The sequence below is a fragment of the Bombina bombina genome, chromosome 5 (assembly GCF_027579735.1).
Source record: "Bombina bombina isolate aBomBom1 chromosome 5, aBomBom1.pri, whole genome shotgun sequence".
Classification (NCBI taxonomy): domain Eukaryota; kingdom Metazoa; phylum Chordata; class Amphibia; order Anura; family Bombinatoridae; genus Bombina; species Bombina bombina.
Genome location: NC_069503.1, coordinates 387,872,504 through 387,896,334, shown reverse-complemented (window position 1 = coordinate 387,896,334; position 23,831 = coordinate 387,872,504).

Genomic DNA, 23,831 nt, shown 5'->3' with positions numbered 1-23,831 from the left:
GTGAGCAGTACAGCCAATACCGTCAAGATCCATACCGTAAACTGAAAGTCAGTAGTTATGGCTTTTATGTTACAAAGCTGTAATTTACCAATAGGATTGAACTCGCATTCTATTGGCTGATTGGAACAGCCAATAGAATGCAAGCTCAATCCTATTGGCTGATTGGATCAGCCAATATGATTGAAGCTCAATCCTATTGGCTGATTGCATCAGCCAATAGTATTTTTTCATCTTTAATTCCGATTGGCTGATTCTATCAGCCAATCAGAATTCAAGGGACCCCATCTTGGATGACGTCCCTTAAAGGAACCTTCATTCTTGAAGAGCCGTTGACAGAAGAGGATGCTCCGTGCCGGATGTCTTAAAGATGGTGTCGCTCCGCATCGGAAGGATGAAGATAGAAGATGCCATCTGGATGAAGACTTCTGCCCGTCTGGAGGACCACTTCTTGCCGCTTGGATGAAGACTTCTCCCGGCTTCGTTGAGGATGGATGTACGGTCTTCAAAAACTATAAGTGGATCTTCAGGGGTTAGTGTTAGGTTTTTTTAAGGGTTTATTGGGTGGGTTTTATTTTTAGCTTAGGGTTTGGGCTGAAAATGAGCTAAATGCCCTTTTAAGGGCAATGCCCATCCAAATGCCCTTTTCAGGGCAATGGGGATCTTAGGTTTTTTTAGATAGGATTTTATTTGGGGGGGTTTGCTTGTGTGGGTGGTGGGTTTTACTATTGGGGGGTTGTTTGTATTTTTTTTACTGGTAAAAGAACTGATTTCTTTGGGGCAATGCCCCGCAAAAGTCCCTTTTAAGGGCTATTGGCAGTTTAGTTTAGGCTAGGGGTTTTTTTATTTTAGGGGGGCATTTTTATTTTTATAGGGCTATTAAATTAGGTGTAATTAGTTTAAATATTTGATAATTTCTTTTTTATTTTGTGTAATTTAGTGTTTATTTTTATGTAATTTAGTTAATTGTATTTAATTCATGTAATTTATTTAATTTTAGTGTAAGGTTAGGTGTTAGTGTAACTCAGGTTAGGTTTTATTTTACAGGTAACTATGTATTTATTTTAACTAGGTAGTTAGTAAATAGTTAATAACTATTTACTAACTAATCTACCTAGTTAAAATAAATACAAACTTAGCTGTGAAATAAAAATAAAACCTAAGCCAGCTACAATGTAACTATTAGATATATTGTAGCTATCTTAGGGTTTAGTTTACAGGTAAGTATTTAGTTTTAAATAGGAATTATTTAGGTATTAATTGTAATTTGTATTTAGATTTATTTTAATTATGTTAAAGTTAGTGGGTGTTAGGGTTAGGGTTAGACTTAGGGTTAGGTTTAGGGGTTAATAACTTTAGTATAGTGTCGGCGACTTTGGAGGCGGCAGATTAGGGGTTAATAAGTGTAGGTAGGTGGCGGCGATGTTGGGGGCGGCAGATTAGGGGTTAATAACTGTAATGTAGGTGTGGCCACATTGGAGGCAGCAAATTAGGGGTTAAAAAGTGTAGGTAGGTGGCGGCGGTGTCGGGGGCGGTAGATTAGGGGTTAATAAGTGTAATGTAGGTGGTGGTGATGTCGGGGGCAGCAGGTTAGGGGCTAATAACTGTAATGTAGGTTGCGGCGACAATGGGGCGGCAGATTAGGGGTTAGTAAGTGTAGATAGGTGGAGGCGGTGTTGGGGGCGGCAGATTAGGGGTTAATACGTGTAATGTAGGTGGCGGTGATATCGGGGGCAGCAGATTAGGGGTGTTTAGACTCTGGGTTTATGTTAGGGTGTTAGGTGTAAACATAACTTATCTTTCCCCATATAAATCAATGGGGCTGCGTTACGGAGCTTTACGCTCATTTATTGAAGGTGTTAGAATTTTTTTAAGACGGCTCTCCTCATTGATGTCTATGGGGAAATTGTGCAAGAGCACGTAAAACCAGCTCAAAGCAGCGCTGGTATTTGAGTGCGGTATGGAGATCAATTTTGCTCAATGCTGCCATATTTGCAAACCTGTAATAGCAGCGCTATAGGGAGGTGAGCGGTGACAATAACTTGCAAGTTAGCACTGAGCCGCTCATAACACAAAACTCGTAATCTAGCCGTTAGTTTTCTATCCCTTTAAGGTAAATTACAGCTTTTCAGATACATGATACAACACTAATATGATACTAGCATGTATTAAAAGAGGCATTGATGCAAGGGAGGAAAGCATAATTCTGTCACTATACAAATCCTTGGTAAGACCTCACCTTGAGTATGGAGTGCAGTTCTTGGAGCCGATCTCAAAAAAGACAATGCAAACCTAGAAAATGTTCAGAGAAGGGCCACAAAGCTAAAAAGAGGAATGGAGAATTTAAGCTATGAGGAGAGGCTAGCCAAACTGGGTCTGTTTTTTCTAGAAAAAAGGTGCTTGAGAAGTGACATGATTATTTTATATAAATATATTCAAGGCCCATATACATAGATGGCAGAAGCTCTATTTATTCCAAGAAAATTGTTTGTGACAAGAGGTTACAATTTAAGGCTGGAGGAAAGGAGATTTAATCTCCTGCAACAGAAATGTTTTTTAACTATAAGAGCAATAAAATTGTGAAACTAATTACCAAAAGAGGTAGTGAATGTCAATACCTTAGATACATTTTAAAATGGTTTGGATACATAATTAAAGCTCAACTGGAGGTTGAACTCGATAGACTTTTTTCAACATCATCTACTATGTTAATATGTAAAATTTTTAATCAGTTATTTAAATGACATTAGGATAATATACACGATTTATAATAAATAGGATCCATAAAGTGTTAATAATAAAAACAGAAGAAGATTGCTTCTCTCATGCCATAGGGGAATTGTTACTTTCAAATAGATCGGAGCTTCTGCCTATATGTACAATCAATAATACCTTTCAAAACCAGACAAAAGGATCTGCCCCAATACTGTCCTATGACTTAACATTAAAAATAATTAGCATAACCTACAATAAAAATGGTTGCATGTTGGCATTCAGATAGATGTATATGTCTAGTGGGTAATCAGTTAAAATAAACAATAGGAAAAAAAATAAATTGAGATCTGCTCAATATTGATTTTGCAGCAGAGGTTTGTGGAAGGTGTAGTCTCAGATATTCTTTTGGCTGGTGCTGGAGGGCAGTGATTTTGCGACCTGTAGCATGTTATATGTGCAATGTGACTACACACATTGCACATTTTACCACACACATACATGCTACACACTCATTGCACACACATCATACACACATACACACATTTTTTACAATAAAAAAGTAGGAAATTCGAAGATGAAAATGTTAATGTCAGAGTTCTCGATCAAATGTTTAAAAAGCATGGAAATCTAAAAATGAAATGAAATAATATAAAGTACCAAATATTCTTTGATGGGCGTGTTTCCATGTTTTTTTTAACATTTTTGGGGATTTGTTTACCTTAAAATATTTAATGGAAGGGGAAAAATATCTCTTATAGTGTAAAAGCTTTAGCTAAGACTAGTACTATAGCATTTCACTAGCGTAACAATTAAAGGCTAGGATTTGAGTCCATTTGTTTGCTAAATCCGAAATTTAAGTGCTCAATACCTTTTTATTCTATAAATGAGTGAAAATATATTATGGTTTTGACTGGTAAATGGAGTCTCTGCTCCAAGTCTTGTTCAATTCTCATCTGTTCAAGCAAATCTCTTTTTTTTTCCGTTTACTCTCAGATATTGCGTAAGACTTAGTCATAACACAATGTGAAATAGGTTAATAATAAACTGACACATTATTACATTTTTTTTATATTTACTACATGACAATGTTTTTATTGTAAAAGCTTTACATTTATAGGATATCAATTTATATATTTATGTCACATGAAAATAAAGGGATTTAAAAAAAATACATTCATACATCATCTAAAAATCAAATGACAAAAGAAAACAAGGATACAATACAAAAAACAAATGTATGGTTAGAAAGATGATGTCAAAAATAGAACAGGTAATAAAAAAAAAAAAGAGAAACCTACAAAAAAGTGTACACAAGTGAATTTTCAGCAGTAGTGTTTACTGGCGAAATCGCTGTTTTTGTTGTTTGTTTGTTCCATTTCTATTCACCTTTTCACCCATCGCTATGTTATCCAGGGCAGCAAATAAGTTAGTCTGGATTGGAATAAAGAAGCTTCTAACCTGGTGCTTACAGCAGATTTAGAGCTGGCATGCAATTAGCTTTTGAGCCACTTACTGCCACGTCTTGATTGATAGTTCTGTATCTTTTATTGAACACTTCACAACAATGCCAAGGTGTTATTTTTGTGTGTGTACGCTTACTGAGAAGCTGCAGCCATCTGCTGGAAGCATCTGGCTATATAAAATGCAGGCTAGTTTAACATCTATTTAACTGTTTACTTTGCTACCTTCATGTAAGGATAACATTTAATGAATATATTCCATAAATATGATACTTCCAGATAAAGAGATGAATGAGCCTTAAATGCACGTTCTGCATAATCATGTAATTTTACATCTCTGTCCGTTATACGGTTTACCACCTCTCTCAAAAGTAATCTTTTAATTTATGATGTAACTATAAATAAACATTAATATGTCATATAAAAGAACTTGCAATTGGTTAGATCCAACTTGTGTGAAGAAGGACCAGTCAATACAGTAGATTTGCATAATCAACAAATGCATGATAAGAAGACAATGCAATAGCACTTAGTCTGTACTTCAAATGAGTAGTAGATTTTTGTTAAATAAATTGCAAAGTTATGTATATTTCCACTCCCCATGTATCATGTGACAGCCATCAGCCAATCACAAATGCATATACGTATATGCTGTGAATTCTTGCACATGCTCAGTAGGAGCTGGTGACTCAAAAAGTGTAAAAGATTGTGCACATTTTGTTAATGGAAGTAAATTTTAAAGTTGTTTAAAATTGCATGCTGTATCTGAATCATGAAGTTTCATTTTGACTTTATAATAATAATAATAATTTTTGAGTGATGTACAGGTAAATTCAAAAAGATCTGCAGCTTGACTGTGCTGCAGTTACAAACTAATGCATATGCTGTTTCCTATTCAAAAATAAGTGCAAGAGGTCAATGGGACTCACATGGAGGTGTATTTTTGAAAAATTCACTTTTAATCCCTGCTGAAAGAGACCGGTGCTCTGGTGAAATGTATAGTGACTCTGATTCTTAATTAGTTCGTTTGGTAAGTACGAGAATGATATCATTTCATTGAAATCTAGATTAATATTGGCCCAAACCATTCCTACAAGAGCAATAGATTTTATTGTTCCCATATCCCCAGAACTGTACTCCTGTCTAACCTAATGTGCCAGTGACAAGCAACCTTTAGCTACAATCACATTAACCTCCTATTAACCCTGCTGCATCTCTGAGGGGTAACATTTTGGCCCCAATGTCTGTGGTGGACCCTCTCTTATCATGATTTTGAATAGCTGTCACTAACAATGGACTAGATTATGAGTGGTGCTCTAAAGTTTGCGTGTAAGCATTGTTGGGTTTTTGGGGTAGTTTGTGCGCAAGTTAAATGATTACTTCAAATTCAGAGCTCTGGTTAACTGTTACGCAAGTCATAAAAGTGTCACAAAACACATCAAAAATACATTTAAAAGTACAGTTACACTCATAATAACACTATCTAATATTTTTTTTTTTTTTAAAATTGCATTAAAAAGTTAAAAGGCCTCAAAGATAGAGAAAAAAAACGGAGCAAAAGTGCCTTTACATAGGGATCCATAGGAACACGTATAAATATACAGTATGTATGTATTTAAATATATATGCATTTATTTCTATACATATGAATATATGTATTTATATTTGTATATATATTTTTATAGACAAATATGCACATATAAATACAGATATACAGTATATATGTATAGAAATACATACATATATCTCATTGCAATCCTGCGCTCGTGTTTGCGCAAGCTGGTGGCTGTTTCTTTTTCTTTTCCAAAATGAGGCTCCATTAAAGTCTATGGGAGAATATTATCCTGCGTTCACAACTTGGCAAAGTCTTTTTTTCTAAGCTAGGATGTGACTGCGCAAAAGTTTTACTTGCGACCTGTAGAAAAGTTGAGCCCACATAAAGAACATGTGAAGGCATAATCTAGATTTTATTAAAGACACAGAGCCGAATATTTTGCTTAACTTTCTTTTTACTGCTCTCTGCAGCTGTTAAAGGAAATAACAGAATAAAACATTATTATACAGAGAGAACAGTATAAAGAAAGAAAAATATTAAAGAAAATACAGTGTGGAGAGGTGCAGCAGAAAATAGCCAATCAGATCTCTCTTAGTGACCATTTACAGTCCAGAGTGATCCCAATATTACTCTTTAACATTGATGTGAATGGAAAGAAAGTTATCAAAAAAAGGGGGGGTCGCCAAAAAGGAGAAAAGAACAAAAGCCAATAACAAAAATCAATGCAAAGTCTAATGAAAAAGTGTAGAATAAGCTTCTTGGAGAACTTCGGAAGGGGTATAACTTGAAGGCCGGAGAGAATGAAGAAGATGAACGGGTAAGCTGATAGGAGAATACTTTGACGAGTTGACCTTGGAGAGGTTTCCTCAATTAGGAGGTGCTGAATATATATATATATATATATATACTGTATATATTATTATTATTATCAGGTATTTGTAGAGCGCCAACAGATTCTGCAGCGCTGTAAACATAGTCAATATACAGGATAGCTTTTGCAGGGATCAAGTGGGTAGAGAGCCCTGCCGAGAGTTTCACTGTTGTAGTCGGCTCTTATGAAGGCGATCTGCAAACAGGTGGGCTTCTAGGCTTACATTCTAAGGGGTTCAAGGGGAAAGCAAGAGAGTTAGGAAAGGTTAGTGTTGGTTATAAGCATCCCTGAATAGTAGAGTTTTTAGGGAGCGCTTGAAGCTGTTAAAACTAGGGGAGAGTCTTGTGGAGCGAGGCAGGGAGTTCCACAAGATGGGGGCCAGTCTGGAGAAGCCCTGTAGAAGGGAATGTGAGGAAGTAACAAGAGAGGAGGAGAAGAGGAGATCCTGAGCTGATCGAAGGGGACGGGAGGGAGAGTATCTGGAAACAAGTTCTGAAATGTAGGGGGGAGCAGTGCAGTTGAGAGCTTTGTATATATATATATATATATATATATATATATATATATAAATATATATAACAACAGTATAGCTAAAGCGAAAAGAAGCATTGCAAAACAAAGCGAGGGAAAGAAAAGGCAAGTATAGCAGGATGGAAAAATATTTGTCTCTGTGCCTTTAATACAATCTAGATTAAACTGTTACAAGGCTAGGATAATCGGAATTGTATTACAAGATCAGAAACACATATTTTTTCTAGTTAAAAGCAACAATGGATTAATTAATCAAATTATAAGCAGTGACATTGATTGGTTTAAAATAAAATTGTCTAAAAGTCAGCTGCGTTTAAAATGTCTTGTATAGAGGTGGTTTGTAAAAATGCTTTAGGTGCGGAATCACAGCTAACTGAAAGAGCAGAGGAAGATTCCTCTACTTCAGCCTGAGCCATAATTCCATTTCCACCTTGCTATAGAAGTAAAGGTGACAGATTTATGAGGAGGAATGTAAAAAATAAACAGTTGAGTGGAAGCTGAAGATCTTAGATTTAATTTTCTTTAAGACAGTTAACAATACATACAGTTGTATGCAAAAGTTTAGGCACCCCTGACAATTTCCATGATTTTCATTTATAAATAATTGGGTGTTTGGATCAGCAATTTCATTTTTATCTATAAAATAACTCAAGGACACAGTAATATTTCAGTAGTGAAATTAGTTTTATTGGATTAACAGAAAATGTGCAATATGCATCAAAATGAAATTAGACAGGTGCATAAATTTGGGCATCCCAACAGAACTATTGCATCAATATTTAGTAAAGCCTCCTTTAGCAGAAATAACAGCCTCTAGACGCTTCCTATAGCCTGTAATAAGTGTCTGGATTCTGGATGAAGGTAATTTGGACAATTCCTCCTAGCAAAACATCTCCGGTTCAGTTAGTGTCAGGGTTTTTTCCCTGATCTGTTTGCCTTGTGCTACTGGCAGCCATTTTACTCACCTCTCTTGCTGACTCTGGTGCATACTGTTTGATGTTGCTCATTTCCTGCACGCCCTCTTATGGCCAGACTGGTGTTATGGCCAGACTGGTGAACATCATCTGTGTGAGACAGGATGCAGTCTCAGAATTGTGATGTCATCACTTATTATCTAAAGGTCCTCTGTTCAGTATGCATTGTCTCAGACCTGTTTGTAGAGCTCCTGTGTATTACCTGGCAGTCTGACGTCCCTCCTGGTTCCTGATCCCTGGCTTGTTCCTGACTCTGCTGTTCTCCTTGTTCCTGATTCTGGCTCATCTGACTACTCGCTTTGGCTCCAGACTCGGCTCCTCTGACTATTCGCTTTGGCTCCTAACTCGGCTCGTCTGACTACCAGCTCTGGTTTTGATTCCTGGCTTGTTATTTGTTTTGTGGACTTTTTATTATTTTTTGCTATTAATAAAGGTGTGATTATTTTTGCACTTCTTGTCTCAGTCTGATTCCTGGCACTCTGACATTACGCAAGGGCCATGAATCCTGATGGTGCTAATAATCCACCTTTACCTGTTATAATTTCCAGGATGGATGAACAGGATCACCGCTTGGATCAATTTGCACTAGCCCTGCAAACCCTTCTGACGCGCACTGCACATTTGGACCAAAGTGTCCCGCAAGTTATGGCTGCTCCTGTTTCCGCTGCTGCACCTAGTCCTACCAGGAGCATGTCCGGTTCTGCACCTCTGCCTCAGTAATATGGTGGCGATCCTAATCAGTGCAGAGGGTTTTTGAACCAGGTGGGCATTTACTGAGATGTTACCTCAGGCGTTTCCCTCTGACAGAGCTAAGGTGGGATTTCTCCTCTCGTTACTTGCTGACACAGCTCTTGCCTAGGCTAATCCCTTGTGTGAGACTAATAAACCTGTGATTTTAAATTACCCTGAATTTGTGGCCTCCTTTTGAAGGCTATTTGATGTTCTGGCTCGCTCCTCCTCTGCTGCTAAATGACTCATATCCATTCAGCAGGGTACAAGATCTGTTGCTCAGTATGCCATTGAGTTCTGTACGCTTGCCGCAGAGGTAGGTTGGAATAATGAAGCCCTTGTTGCCGCCTTTTTTCATGGGCTCTCTGATGTGATTAAATACGAAGTTGCTGCCAGAGATTTACCAGAAGATCTCGAGGCATTGGTGTCTTTTTTATCCTAATTGACATCAGACTAAGTGAGAGGCCCTCTTTCAAGGAGCGCTTGTGGAAGCCTCCTGTTCCGTTGTCTCCTATGTGCTCATTCCCACCCATGCCTCCCTCTCCTCCCATGCCTCCTGGTCCCGAGTCACCAGGTACTGCTGAGCCGATGCAATTGGGATTCACGCATCTCTCTGTGGTGGAGAGGGCCTTTAGGAGGAGGGAGGGGCTCTGCCTCTATTGTGGGTTACAGGGCCACCTTTTGAAGTCTTGTCCTACACAGCCGGGAAACACTCATACCTAAGGTCCTGTCGGGGGCAGACCTTGGGTGGTTTATCCTCGTCCCCGGAACAGCTAAAGGAGAAACCTTTGGTCATGGTTGTCCTTTCCTGGGTGGACTCCTCCATAGTCATCCAGGCTCTTGTTGACTCCGGTGCTGCAGGATATTTCATTGACAGTGCTTTTGTATCAAAGCACTCCATTCCTGTTTTGCCTCGGTCCGTTCCGCTTGCTCACGAAACTGCTCCATTATCCATGGCTGTTGGGGCTCTCCATTTTGAAACCCTCCAGTTCCAGGTGATAAACTCTCCACATTTTCTGGTTATTCTGGGTTATCCCTGGCTCCAAAAGCAAAATCCCAGTCTTAACTGGCGCAGGTCTGAAATGTTGTCATGGTCTCCGCAATGTATTTCCACTTGCCTTCGGAAACCAGTTAAAGTCTTGTGCACATCTTCAGTATCTCAATTGCCAGAGGAGTACCGAGAGTTACTAGACATTTTTGACAAGGTGCGTGCTGGTAAGTTGCCTCCTCACTGGGCTTATGATTGTGCCACAGACCTGCAACCCGGAGCCATTCCTCCTCGGGGCCGGGTTTACCCCCTGTCTGTTGCAGAGAATTGTGCTATGGAGGAGTATGTTGCCCATGCTCTGTTGCGGGTATCATCCGCAAATCCTGCTTTCCTGCAGGGGCTGGCTTCTTCTTTGTGAAGAAAAAGGGTGGCGAGTTAAGACCATGCATGATTATAGGGGTCTTAATCGTCTTACCATTAACAATGCTTACCCTATTCCGCTCATTACGGAACTCTTTGACCTCCTCAAGGGAGCTACGGTCTTTACTAAACTTGATTTGAGAGGAACGTACAATCTCGTTAGGATCAAGGAGGGCCATGAATGGAAAACAGCATTTAACACCAGGAGCGGGCATTATGAGTATCTTCTAATACCCTTTGGCCTATGTAATGCTCCTGCTGTTTTCCAGGAATTTATTAATGATGTCCTATGAGATATTGTCAGGGTGCCAGGAATCAGACTGAGACGAGAAGTGCAAAAATAATCACACCTTTATTAATAGCAAAAAATAATAAAAAGTCCACAAATCAAATAACAAGCCAGGAGTCAAAACCAGAGCTGGTAGTCAGATGAGCCGAGTCAGGAGCCAAAGTGAATAGTCAGACGAGCCGGAATCAGGAACAAGGAAAACAGCAGAGTCAGGAACAAGCCAGGGATCAGGAACCACGAAGGACGTCAGGCAGCCAGGTAATACACAGGAACTCTCACAAACAGGTTTGAGACAACGCAAAGGCAAAGCATACTGAACAGAGGCCCTTTAAATAATAAGTGATGACATCACAATTCTGAGACTGCATCCTGTCTCACATGGATGATGCACACCAGTCTGGCCATAAAAGAAAGTGCAGGAATTGAGCAGCATCCCCCACAATACACCATAGTCAGGAAGAGAGGTGAGTAAAATGGCTGCCAGCAGCACATGGCAAACACAACAGGGAAAAAACCCTGACAGATATATTGCAACAGTTTTGTTGTGGTGTACTTAGACGACATCCTCATACACTCACCCACACTTGAGGCTCATCTTTCTGATGTTACATGGGTTCTTCAGAGACTACGTGATAACGGCCTGTTTTGTAAACTTGAGAAATGTGAGTTCCATCAGACTCAAGTAACCTTCCTAGGTTATGTTATCTCCGTTGCAGGGTTCTCCATGGATCCTGACAAGTTATCTGCAGTTCTGCAGTGACCTCGCCCAGTTGGTCTATTCAACATTTTTTGGGGCTCGCCAATTACTATAGAAAGTTTATTAAAAACTTTTCTTCCTTGGTCAAACCCATCACAGACATGACTCGTTAAGAGAATGATCCACTCCATTGGTCACCTACTGCCATTAAGGAGTTTGATAGTCTTAAGACTGCCTTTGCTGCCGCTCCAGTTCTGGCTCATCCTAACCCTGTCCCACCTTTTGTTCTTGAGGTCGATGCGTCTGAGACTGGAGTAGGTGCTCTCTTGTCTCAAAGTCCTACGCCTGACGGTTTCTTGCATTCGTGTGGTTTCTTCTCTAAGAAATTGTCCCAGGGGAGTGCAATTATGAAATTGGCAACAGGGAATTACTGGCCATAATTTTGGCACTCAAGGAATGGAGGCATCTTCTCGAGGGTACTAGCCTGCCAGTGCTCATTCTTACTGACCACAAGAATTTAACTTATCTATCTGAAGCAAAACGTTTGCCGCCACGACAGGCCAGATGGGCGCTATTTTTGTCTTGGTTTAATTATGTGGTCTCCTACCTGCCTGGTAGTAAGAATGTTAGGCTGATGCCCTCTCTCAACAATTTTCGCCTCTGTCCAAGGAGGAGTCTGTACCTACTCCAGTTATACTCTTTGACCATATCTTGGCTACCATACGTACTAATTTGACTTCTCCCTTGGAGGAGGAAATCCTGGCTGCACAAACCAATGCACCTCCTGAGAAACCTAGTGGTAAGTGTTTTGTTCCTGAGAATCTTCAAACTAAACTTTTGCACACTTACCACTATCCTAAAGCTGCAGGTCACCCAGACAAGAACCGAATGATTTGGTCTGTCACTCGACAATTCTGGTGGCCAGCTCTTCGTTCTGATGTTGCTGCGTATGTTGCCTCCTGTTCAATTTGTGCACAGAATAAGACTCCTCGACATCTTCCTGTGGGTCTTCTTCAACCTATTGCTAATGGTGAGCGTCCTTGGACACATCTTTTTATGGACTTCATTGTGGAACTCCCTTCCAATGGCAATACTGTTATCCTTATGGTGGTTAACCGTTTTTCTAAAATGTCACATTGCATTCCCTTGAAGAAGTTGCCTACCATTTGCTTGCTTCAATTATTGCCTTGGAGGTCTTCCGTTTACATGGGTTACCCAAGGAGATAGTGTCGGACCGGGGTAGCCAGTTTGTCTTCAGATTTTGGCGTTCCTTTTGTGCTCAAATGGGCATCCATTTTTCCTTCTCCTCGGCATATCACCCTCAATCCGATTGTGCTGCGGACCGGTCTAATCAAGCTCTGGAACAGTTCTTCCATTGCTATGTCTCAGATCACAACAATAATTGGTCTGAACTGTTACCTTGGGCAGAGTTTGCTCGTAATAGTGCTATTAATGCTTCCTCCAAGTTATCCCCGTTCATGGCAAATTATGGGTTTCAACCATCCTTGTTGCCCGATTCATTCCTGTCTCAGGGTATTCCGGCTTTGGAGGAGCATCTCCGGCAACTCCGTTCCACGTGGGTGCAGATTCAGGATTGCCTTCATCGTTCTATGCAGCGCCAAAAGTTCCAGGCTGATCGTAGGCGTCTGCCCGCGCCTTCCTACCAGGTTGGTGAGAGAGTTTGGTTGTCCTCCCGCAACATGAACCTTCGTGTGCCTTCCAATAAACTGGCTCCCCGTTATGTTGGTCCTTTTCGAATACTCCGACGGGTCAATCCTGTGGCCTACTCTCTTGACCTTCCTCCTGCAATGCGCATCTCCAATGTTTTTCATGTCTCCCTCTTGAAACCATTGGTTTGTAATCGGTTTACCACTGTGTTGCCTCGTCCCCATCCTATCTTTGTTGAAAACCATGAGGAGTATGAGGTCAGCAGCATTATTGACTCTCGTATGTCCAGGGGCTGCGTACAGTATTTGGTTCACTGGAGGGGCTACGGTCCGAAGGAGCGTGCATGGGTTACCTCCTCTGATGTTCATGCTCCCACCCTCCTCCGTGCCTTCCACGCCCGTTTCCCCAATAAGCCTTTTGTCCTCCCACGGGGGAGGGGTCGTTGAGGGGAGGGTACTGTCAGGGTTTTTTTCCCTGATCTGTTTGCCATGTGCTGCTGGCAGCCATTTTACTCACCTCTCTTGCTGACTCTGGTGCATACTGTTTGATGCTGCTCATTTCCTGCACGCCCTCTTATGGCCAGACTGGTGAACATCATCCGTGTGAGACAGGATACAGTCTCAGAATTGTGATGTCATCACTTATTATTTAAAGGGCCTCTGTTCAGTATGCTTTGCACTTGCATTTTCTCAGACCTGTTTGTAGAGCTCCTGTGTATTACCTGGCTGTCTGACGTCCCTCCTGGTTCCTGAACCCTGGCTTGTTCCTGACTCTGCTGTTCTCCTTGTTCCTGATTCCAGCTCGTCTGACTATTTGCTTTGGCTCCTGACTCGGCTCGTCTGACTATTTGCTTTGGCTCCTGACTCGGCTCATCTAACTACCAGCTCTGGTTTTGATTCCTGGCTTCTTATTTGTTTTGTGGACTTTTTATTATTTGTTGCTATTAATAAAGGTGTGATTATTTTTGCACTTCTTGTCTCAGTCTGATTCCTGGCACCCTGACAGTTAGGTTTGATAGTTGTAGAGCATGGACAGCCTGCTTTAAATCACCCCACAGATTTTCAATGATATTAAGGTCTTGGGACTGGGATGGCCATTTCAGAACATTATACTTGTTACTCTGCATAAATGCCAGAGTAGATTTTGAGCAGTGTTTTTGGTTGTTGTCTTGTTGAAATATCCGGCCCCGGCATAACTTTAACTTTGTGACTGATACCTCAACATTATTCTCAAGTATCTGCTGATATTGAGTGGAATCCATGCAACCCTCAAATTTAACAAGATTCCCAGTAGCGGCACTGGTCACACAGCCCCACAGCATGATGGAACATCCACCAAATTTTACTGTGGGTAGCAAGTGTTTGTCTTGGAACGCTGTGTTCTTTTGCCGCCAGGCATAACACCCCTTGTTATGACCAAATAACTCAATCTTTGTTTCATCAGTCCACAGCACCTTCTTACAAAATGAAGCTGGCTTGTCAAAATGTGCTAGCTCAAGCGACTCTGTTTGTGGTGTGTGTGCAGAAAAAGCTTCTTCCACATCACTCTCCCATACAGCTTCTCCTTGTGCAAAGTGTGCTGAATTTTTGAATGATGCACAGTGACACCATCTGCAGCAAAATTATGTTGTAGGTCTTTGGAGGTGGTCTGTGGGCTGTTTTTGACCGTTCTCACCATCCTTTGCCTTCGCCTCTCCGATATTTTACTTGGTCTGCCACTTCTGACCTTAACAAGAACTGTGCCTGTGGTCTTCCATTTCCTCACTATGGCCTAGATTTAGAGTTCGGCGGTAAAAGGGCTGTTAACGCTCCGCGGGTTTTTTTCTGGCCGCACCATAAATTTAACTCTGGTATCGAGAGTTCAAACAAATGCTGCGTTAGGCTCCAAAAAAGGAGCGTAGAGCATTTTTACCGCAAATGCAACTCTCGATACCAGAGTTGCTTACGGACGCGGCCGGCATCAAAAACGTGCTCGTGCACGATTCTCCCATAGGAAACAATGGGGCTGTTTGAGCTGAAAAAAAACCTAACACCTGCAAAAAAGCAGCGTTCAGCTCCTAACGCAGCCCCATTGTTTCCTATGGGGAAACACCTCCTAAGTCTGCACCTAACACTCTAACATGTACCCCGAGTCTAAACACCCCTACCCTTACACTTATTAACCCCTAATCTGCCGCCCCCGCTATCGCTGACCCCTGCATTACACTTTTAACCCCTAATCTGCCGCTCCGTAAACCGCCGCCACCTACGTTATCCCTATGTACCCCTAATCTGCTGCCCTAACATCGCCGACCCCTATGTTATATTTATTAACCCCTAATCTGCCCCCCACAACGTCGCCGACACCTACCTACACTTATTAACCCCTAATCTGCCGAGCGGACCTGAGCGCTACTATAATAAAGTTATTAACCCCTAATCCGCCTCACTAACCCTATCATAAATAGTATTAACCCCTAATCTGCCCTCCCTAACATCGCCGACACCTACCTTCAATTATTAACCCCTAATCTGCCGACCGGAGCTCACCGCTATTCTAATAAATGTATTAACCCCTAAAACTAAGTCTAACCCTAACACTAACACCCCCCTAAGTTAAATATAATTTTTATCTAACGAAATAAATTAACTCTTATTAAATAAATAATTCCTATTTAAAGCTAAATACTTACCTGTAAAATACATCCTAATATAGCTACAATATAAATTATAATTATATTATAGCTATTTTAGGATTAATATTTATTTTACAGGCAACTTTGTAATTATTTTAACCAGGTACAATAGCTATTAAATAGTTAAGAACTATTTAATAGTTACCTAGTTAAAATAATTACAAATTTACCTGTAAAATAAATCCTAACCTAAGATATAATTAAACCTAACACTACCCTATCAATAAAATAATTAAATAAACTACCTACAATTACCTACAATTAACCTAACAATACACTATCAATAAATTAATTAAACACAATTGCTACAAATAAATAAAATTAAATAAACTATCTAAAGTACAAAAAATAAAAAAGAACTAAGTTACAGAAAATAATAAAATATTTACAAACATAAGAAAAATATTACAACAATTTTAAACTAATTACACCTACTCTAAGCCCCCTAATAAAATAACAAAGCCCCCCAAAATAAAAAATTCCCTACCCTATTCTAAAATACAAATATTACAAGCTCTTTTACCTTACCAGCCCTGAACAGGGCCCTTTGCGGGGCATGCCCCAAGAATTTCAGCTCTTTTGCCTGTAAAAAAAAACATACAATACCCCCCCCCCAACATTACAACCCACCACCCACATACCCCTAATCTAACCCAAACCCCCCTTAAATAAACCTAACACTACCCCCCTGATGATCTTCCTACCTTGTCTTCACCATGCCAGGTTCACCGATCCGTCCTGGCTCCAAGATCTTCATCCAAGCCAAGCGGGGGCTAGACATCCACTGAAGAAGTCCAGAAGAGGGTCCAAAGTCTTCCTCCTATCCGGCAAGAAGAGGACATCCGGACCGGCAAACATCTTCTCCAAGCGGCATCTTCTATCTTCTTCCATCCGATGACGACCGGCTCCATCTTGAAGACCTCCAGCGCGGATCCATCCTCTTCTTCCGACGACTAGACGACGAATGACGGTTCCTTTAAGGGACGTCATCCAAGATGGCGTCCCTCGAATTCCGATTGGCTGATAGGATTCTATCAGCCAATCGGAATTAAGGTAGGAATTTTCTGATTGGCTGATGGAATCAGCCAATCAGAATATAGTTCAATCCGATTGGCTGATCCAATCAGCCAATCAGATTGAGCTCGCATTCTATTGGCTGTTCCGATCAGCCAATAGAATGCGAGCTCAATCTGATTGGCTGATTGGATCAGCCAATCGGATTGAACTTGATTCTGATTGGCTGATTCCATCAGCCAATCAGAAAATTCCTACCTTAATTCCGATTGGCTGATAGAATCCTATCAGCCAATCGGAATTCGAGGGACGCCATCTTGGATGACGTCCCTTAAAGGAACCGTCATTCGTCGTCTAGTCGTCGGAAGAAGAGGATGGATCCGCGCTGGAGGTCTTCAAGATGGAGCCGGTCGTCATCGGATGGAAGAAGATAGAAGATGCCGCTTGGAGAAGATGTTTGCCGGTCCGGATGTCCTCTTCTTGCCGGATAGGAGGAAGACTTTGGACCCTCTTCTGGACTTCTTCAGTGGATGTCTAGCCCCCGCTTGGCTTGGATGAAGATCTTGGAGCCAGGACGGATCGGTGAACCTGGCATGGTGAAGACAAGGTAGGAAGATCATCAGGGGGGTAGTGTTAGGTTTATTTAAGGGGGGTTTGGGTTAGATTAGGGGTATGTGGGTGGTGGGTTGTAATGTTGGGGGGGGGGGTATAGTATGTTTTTTTTTACAGGCAAAAGAGCTGAAATTCTTGGGGCATGCCCCGCAAAGGGCCCTGTTCAGGGCTGGTAAGGTAAAAGAGCTTGTAATATTTGTATTTTAGAATAGGGTAGGGAATTTTTTATTTTGGGGGGCTTTGTTATTTTATTAGGGGGCTTAGAGTAGGTGTAATTAGTTTAAAATTGTTGTAATATTTTTCTTATGTTTGTAAATATTTTATTATTTTCTGTAACTTAGTTCTTTTTTATTTTTTGTACTTTAGATAGTTTATTTAATTTTATTTATTTGTAGCAATTGTGTTTAATTAATGTATTGATAGTGTAGTGTTAGGTTAATTGTAGGTAATTGTAGGTAGTTTATTTAATTATTTTATTGATAGGGTAGTGTTAGGTTTAATTATATCTTAGGTTAGGATTTATTTTACAGGTAAATTTGTAATTATTTTAACTAGGTAACTATTAAATAGTTCTTAACTATTTAATAGCTATTGTACCTGGTTAAAATAATTACAAAGTTGCCTGTAAAATAAATATTAATCCTAAAATAGCTATAATATAATTATAATTTATATTGTAGCTATATTAGGATGTATTTTACAGGTAAGTATTTAGCTTTAAATAGGAATTATTTATTTAATAAGAGTTAATTTATTTCGTTAGATAAAAATTATATTTAACTTAGGGGGGTGTTAGTGTTAGGGTTAGACTTAGCTTTAGGGGTTAATACATTTATTAGAATAGCGGTGAGCTCCGGTCGGCAGATTAGGGGTTAATAATTGAAGGTAGGTGTCGGCGATGTTAGGGAGGGCAGATTAGGGGTTAATACTATTTATGATAGGGTTAGTGAGGCGGATTAGGGGTTAATAACTTTATTATAGTAGCGCTCAGGTCCGCTCGGCAGATTAGGGGTTAATAAGTGTAGGTAGGTGTCGGCGACGTTGTGGGGGGCAGATTAGGGGTTAATAAATATAACATAGGGGTCGGCGATGTTAGGGGTAGCAGATTAGGGGTACATAGGGATAACGTAGGTGGCGGCGATTTGCGGTCGGAAGATTAGGGGTTAATTATTTTAAGTAGCTTGCGGCGACGTTGTGGGGGGCAAGTTAGGGGTTAATAGATATAATACAGGGGTCGGCGGTGTTAGGGGCAGCAGATTAGGGGTACATAAGTATAACGTAGGTGGCGGTCGGGAGATTAGGGGTTAAAAATTTTAATCGAGTGGCGGCGATGTGGGGGGACCTCGGTTTAGGGGTACATAGGTAGTTTATGGGTGTTAGTGTACTTTAGGGTACAGTAGTTAAGAGCTTTATAAACCGGCGTTAGCCAGAAAGCTCTTAACTCCTGCTATTTTCAGGCGGCTGGAATCTTGTCGTTAGAGCTCTAACGCTCACTGCAGAAACGACTCTAAATACCAGCGTTAGAAAGATCCCATTGAAAAGATAGGCTACGCAAATGGCGTAGGGGGATCTGCGGTATGGAAAAGTCGCGGCTGAAAAGTGAGCGTTAGACCCTTTAATCACTGACTCCAAATACCAGCGGGCGCCCAAAACCAGCGTTAGGAGCCTCTAACGCTGGTTTTGACGGCTACCGCCGAACTCTAAATCTAGGCCTATGTTCCTCACAGTGGACACTGACAGCTTAAATCTCTGCAATAGCTTTTTGTAGCCTTCCCCTAAACCATAATGTTGAACAATCTTTGTTTTCAGGTCATTTGAGAGTTGTTTTGAGACCCCCATGTTGCCACTCTTCAGAGGAGAGTCAAGGAGAGCAACAACTTGCAATTGGCCACCTTAAATACCTTTTCTCATGATTGGATGCACCTGTCTATGAAGTTTAAGGCTTAATGGGCTCAGCAAACCAATTGTGTGTCCTAATTAATCAGTGCTAGGTAGTTACAGGTATTCAAATCAACAAAATGGCAAGGGTGTCTGAAAGGCATTTTGATTTGGTTCTCCCTAGATGATTGATATACTGTAATGCCAAAATGTTGTCCATGCAAAGAAGAATGTTAATAGAGTTTTTTTTTTTTTTTTTACAAAACTTTTTTCAGCAAAAGAACCTGCTAAAGTTCTTTGCAATTTATCTGGAGATCTTTTTAATAGGAAGTATTGTTTCTGCTGATTATGTAAGGCCCACAACAAGCTCCCCAACCGAAATTGCTGGCGTTGGACTCTAGGATAAGGTTTGGGGAGTTGCCGAAAAAAGCTTTCCCATTCCAAGCTTAAATATGGGAAAGCTACCAAAAGAATTCTTCCTTGGCTTCTGAAGATAAAGATCCTGTGAGAGTAAGATAGGCCTTTTTGTAGGTTGGAGATCTTTAGATGTTGAAGGGCTCAGTGGTGAAGAGGGTCTGAAAAGATCGCCTGGATCAAGGATGAGAGTAACCAAATGATCCTGGCGGGAGAGTGAAGGAAGGTTTTTTGATAATTTAAGAGATTTCCTTATTTTTATTTTTTATTTTCTCTAAAGGAAGACTTAGGCCCCGATATTCAAAGCATCAACAGGCTGACAAGAAACTGCCTTTCTGGCCTTGTCGGCCTTGCAGTTCGTCAAATCAAAATTTAAATAAGCCAATAGAGAAAGCTTTCATTCTATTGGCTGATTTAAGTTTGGATTTGAAAATCAGCCAATAGGAATGCAAGGGTACCCCTATATAAGGGAGTACCTCACATTCAAAATTCAGTGTGCGGCAGGTGATGGCATAAAGAGGAGATTGGGGACGGACAATAAGAAGATGACAAGAAAAAAATATAAGAAGACGCATCGGTTGGAAGATGGATGAAGACTTCCCAAGCAGACTGGTAGCAGAAAATGGATGAAGATGTGCCCCACCAGGAAGAGGAGCACAGCAGTTTGTGATCATGTAGGAGTCAGAGTCAAGTTTCTGAGTACATATTTTGGGGTTTAGCGTTTTGATTTTTGAGGTGTGGGCTTTTTATTTTTAAGCTTAGAGTTTTTTCCCCTTTAAGGATTTTTTAGTATAGAATTTTTTTAGAATAGGTTGACTTTTTTAAATTTCAAGCAGAGCTTAAATCACTTTAAGGCAATGCCCTACCAAATGCCCTGTTCAGGGCAACCCTTTTTTGAGATTAGGGTTTTTTTTAGAATAGGATTTTATTATTTTGGCCAGCAAAAGAACCTGTCATTTCTTTAGGGAACTGCCCTGCCAAATGCCCTTCTAAGGGCAATACCCAATCAAATGCCCTTTTCAGGGTAATATTTTTTTAGTATAGGGTTATTTGTTATTTTAGTTTTTTTAAGATTATGCTTTTTTCGGGGGTGGGCGGTTACTTTTATTGTAGAATTGGATTGTAGTTTTTATTTTTGTAGTGGTTATTTTAAAGGGGACCTTAGTTTTAGTATAGGCACAACTATAGGTTTTTATTTTTTGGTAGTGTTGTTTTTTTCTGTAATGTTAGATTTCTATTTTTGTAAATTTAGTATTTGTTATTTTTTGTAACTTAGGGGGTGTTAAATTAGAGGCGGGGGTTAGGTATTATGTAGAAATAGTGTGAGTAGTTTGTGTTGGGGCTTGTGGTGGATTAGGGGTTAATAGTTAGGGTGCTTATTGCGTTGGGGGGTTGTGGCAGGTTAGGGGTTAATAGGTAAGGGGATTGAACCCTAGAGCATTGTTTGTATTACAAACAAATATTACTTTTAGTTCCTTATCTCACTATTATGGACAATATAAATTCCAAGAGCTAAACAACAGCCTAATGGACGTAGATACAACATCACAGGTACTTTACTCAGCATATCCTGTTGACGTAGTACTTACATCTAACCTTCTGCCTCATGCTGTGGTCCCAGCTTTCACATTTGACTGCCGAGACTGCATCCAGAGGCAGAAGGCATCTGCCTTCATTTGGTAAGGAAGAACTTATCGTTCTTCCTTTGCCATATGAAAACGGATCACCAATGCAGACAGAGACACTCTGTGTCCCTGTTTATGAGTGAAAAAGTTTTTTTTTTTAAATATGATCACTTTTGGCAGTGAAATGGTGGCATGAAATATACCAAAATGTGCCTTTGGTTGTTTACTAAAAAAAATATATAGTTTTGATGGGTAAATAAAAAAAAACAGGGCTCTATTTCTGTTTAAATGGAGTGATAGCAAAAATGCTAAAAATTCTTCAGTATTTTGGGAAAGTTTTTCTCTGAAATATCCGGTCCTTAAAGGGTTAATTACGCGCATATGAACATTTATTACAAGTCCATTTAAAATATTTAATTGTTGACTATAAAATTTCAAAAATGAAAAATTGTATCCACTTCTCTTATATGGAAATGCAAAATTATATTTCCTCCAGTTTATACATTTTGCAAATGCAAAATGTATTGTTGCAGGTAGAAAAAATAGTAGGATGGAATCTAATTCCTAAACCATAGATTACTGTTCAATTTTTTTTATTACAAGTAAATATTTGTGCTAGATTACAAGTGGAACAATATTTTTCAATCCCACTCACGTGTTAACTTTTCTAGACGGTGGCTCGTATTACGAGTTGAAAGTAAAAAGTTTGCGTGCAAGCCTCCCCCTATTGAAGTCACGATCACGTTAACATACACCCCCATAGACTTCAATGGAGCGTGAAAACACCCATACTCCTGCTAACCCACAACTCTTATAACCTCTAAACTACCACAACTCCAACACAAATTACCCCACTACACTATAAACTTCATAACAGCCACATAGCCCACCGCACTTAACTGCCTACACTATTAACCCCCTGTGAGAATGGATATGGATTCGTAGACCAATGCTGCAGAATTGTTTTGGAATAGTGGTGCTTGTTTCACTTCCTTAAGGAGTGCACCTATTGCTCAGGTGCACACAGGTTAAGAAGTGATTTAATAATAGGTGGTTAATACACAGATCTGAATATTTGTCAGATGGTATAAACAACAGTTAGGGTAGAGGAAGATTGTAAGAATTTGGATTCCAAGCTAATACAAAGGAGATATGGTAGAAACAGGTTATGCAAACATAAAGCAAATCCAGCACAGTAGGGGTTACTGGAGAGAGTAAAGATTCAGAGCGCAGTTCCTCTCTCTGAGCACTCTGTGTGAATCTGCCTGCTTGCAATTGACAGCGAAGGCTGTGAGAGCGCAGCTCCTATGTCTGTGTACTCTGAGTGGAACTGCCTGTTAGCAATTGTCAGTGTGAAGGCTGTGAGAGCACAGCTCCTATGTCTGTGTACTCTGAGTGGAACTGCCTGTTAGCAATTGTCAGCGTGAAGGCTGTGAGAGCGCAGCTCCTATCTCTGTGTACACTGTGTGAAACTGCCTGTTAGCACTTGCCTGTGTGAAGGCGGTGAGGTCAGCTGCAGAGTCTGTTGCAGGGAGAGGTGTAACAGCTGAACATCCAATGTAGAGAGCTGCATCAAGGTTAATTAAATTCTCCTCGTAAAGGTATATTAACTTAGAACAGGATACCTTAGACACTGAGGCTCAGTGTAATTTGTAGAATAGGACGTCCTATATTTGTAATCCAAATTAGGTAGATAGAAGCAATCAAAGTTACTCCAAATACACAGCGTGCAATTCAATAGCAAAACAAATTACCAAGCACTTGTCTGCAGGTGTGTTGGTGCTGAAATAGGGAGAAGGGGTGGAGTTACTAGGTGACTGGAAGATTAACCCTTACAGGTCCCCCCTCTCAGGCAAGCCGTCCCACGGCTTGCGGACGGGGGCGATCCGGATGTCGCCGATGGAACAAGGCAACCAATCTCGGTGCGTGGATGTTTGCAGAAGGTTCCCAGGAGTCATCCTGGCTGGAGTAGCCCTTCCAGCGAACCAGATACTGAATTCCTCCGTTATGATGCCTGGAATCTACTAGTGCTTCAACTTCGAATTCGTCTGGTAAATCCCGAATTGGGTCCGGAGGAAGAACAATAGTGGTGTCCCTCATCGGTCTAGCAGGTTTTATCAGGGAGACATGGAATGTGGAGTGGATGTGCAAAATAGCAGGTAGAGCCAGAGTGACAGCATTTTCATTTACCAATCTAGTTATGGGAAAAGGCCCTATGAACTTCCTGGCTAGTTTCTTTGCAGGAATGTTCAAACGGAGATTTTTGGTTGAGAGCCATACGAGGTCTCCAACAGAGTATACTGGAGATGGTCTTCTCCTCTGGTCATAATATTTCTTTTGAGAGTCTTGGGCCTGTTTGATGTTATCTTGAAGAGTCTTGAAGACCTCCAGCATGGAATTAGTCTGCTGATCCACCAGTGGGGAATCTGAGACAACACCTGGGGCTAATGAGAATGTAGGATGAAACCCATGATTGGCGTAGAAAGGTGACATCTTAGTACTGGCATTACTTGCATCATTATAGGCATATTCGGCGAGTGGTAAGTATTCCTCCCAATCATGTTGATGTTGTGAACAGTAACACCGGACGTACTGCTCGAGCCATTGGTTCGTTCTTTCCACCTGTCCGTTCATCTGTGGATGATAGGATGATGAGAAACGATGATCGATCTGCAGAATTCTACAAAGATGTCTCCAGAAGTTGGACATGAACTGTGTCC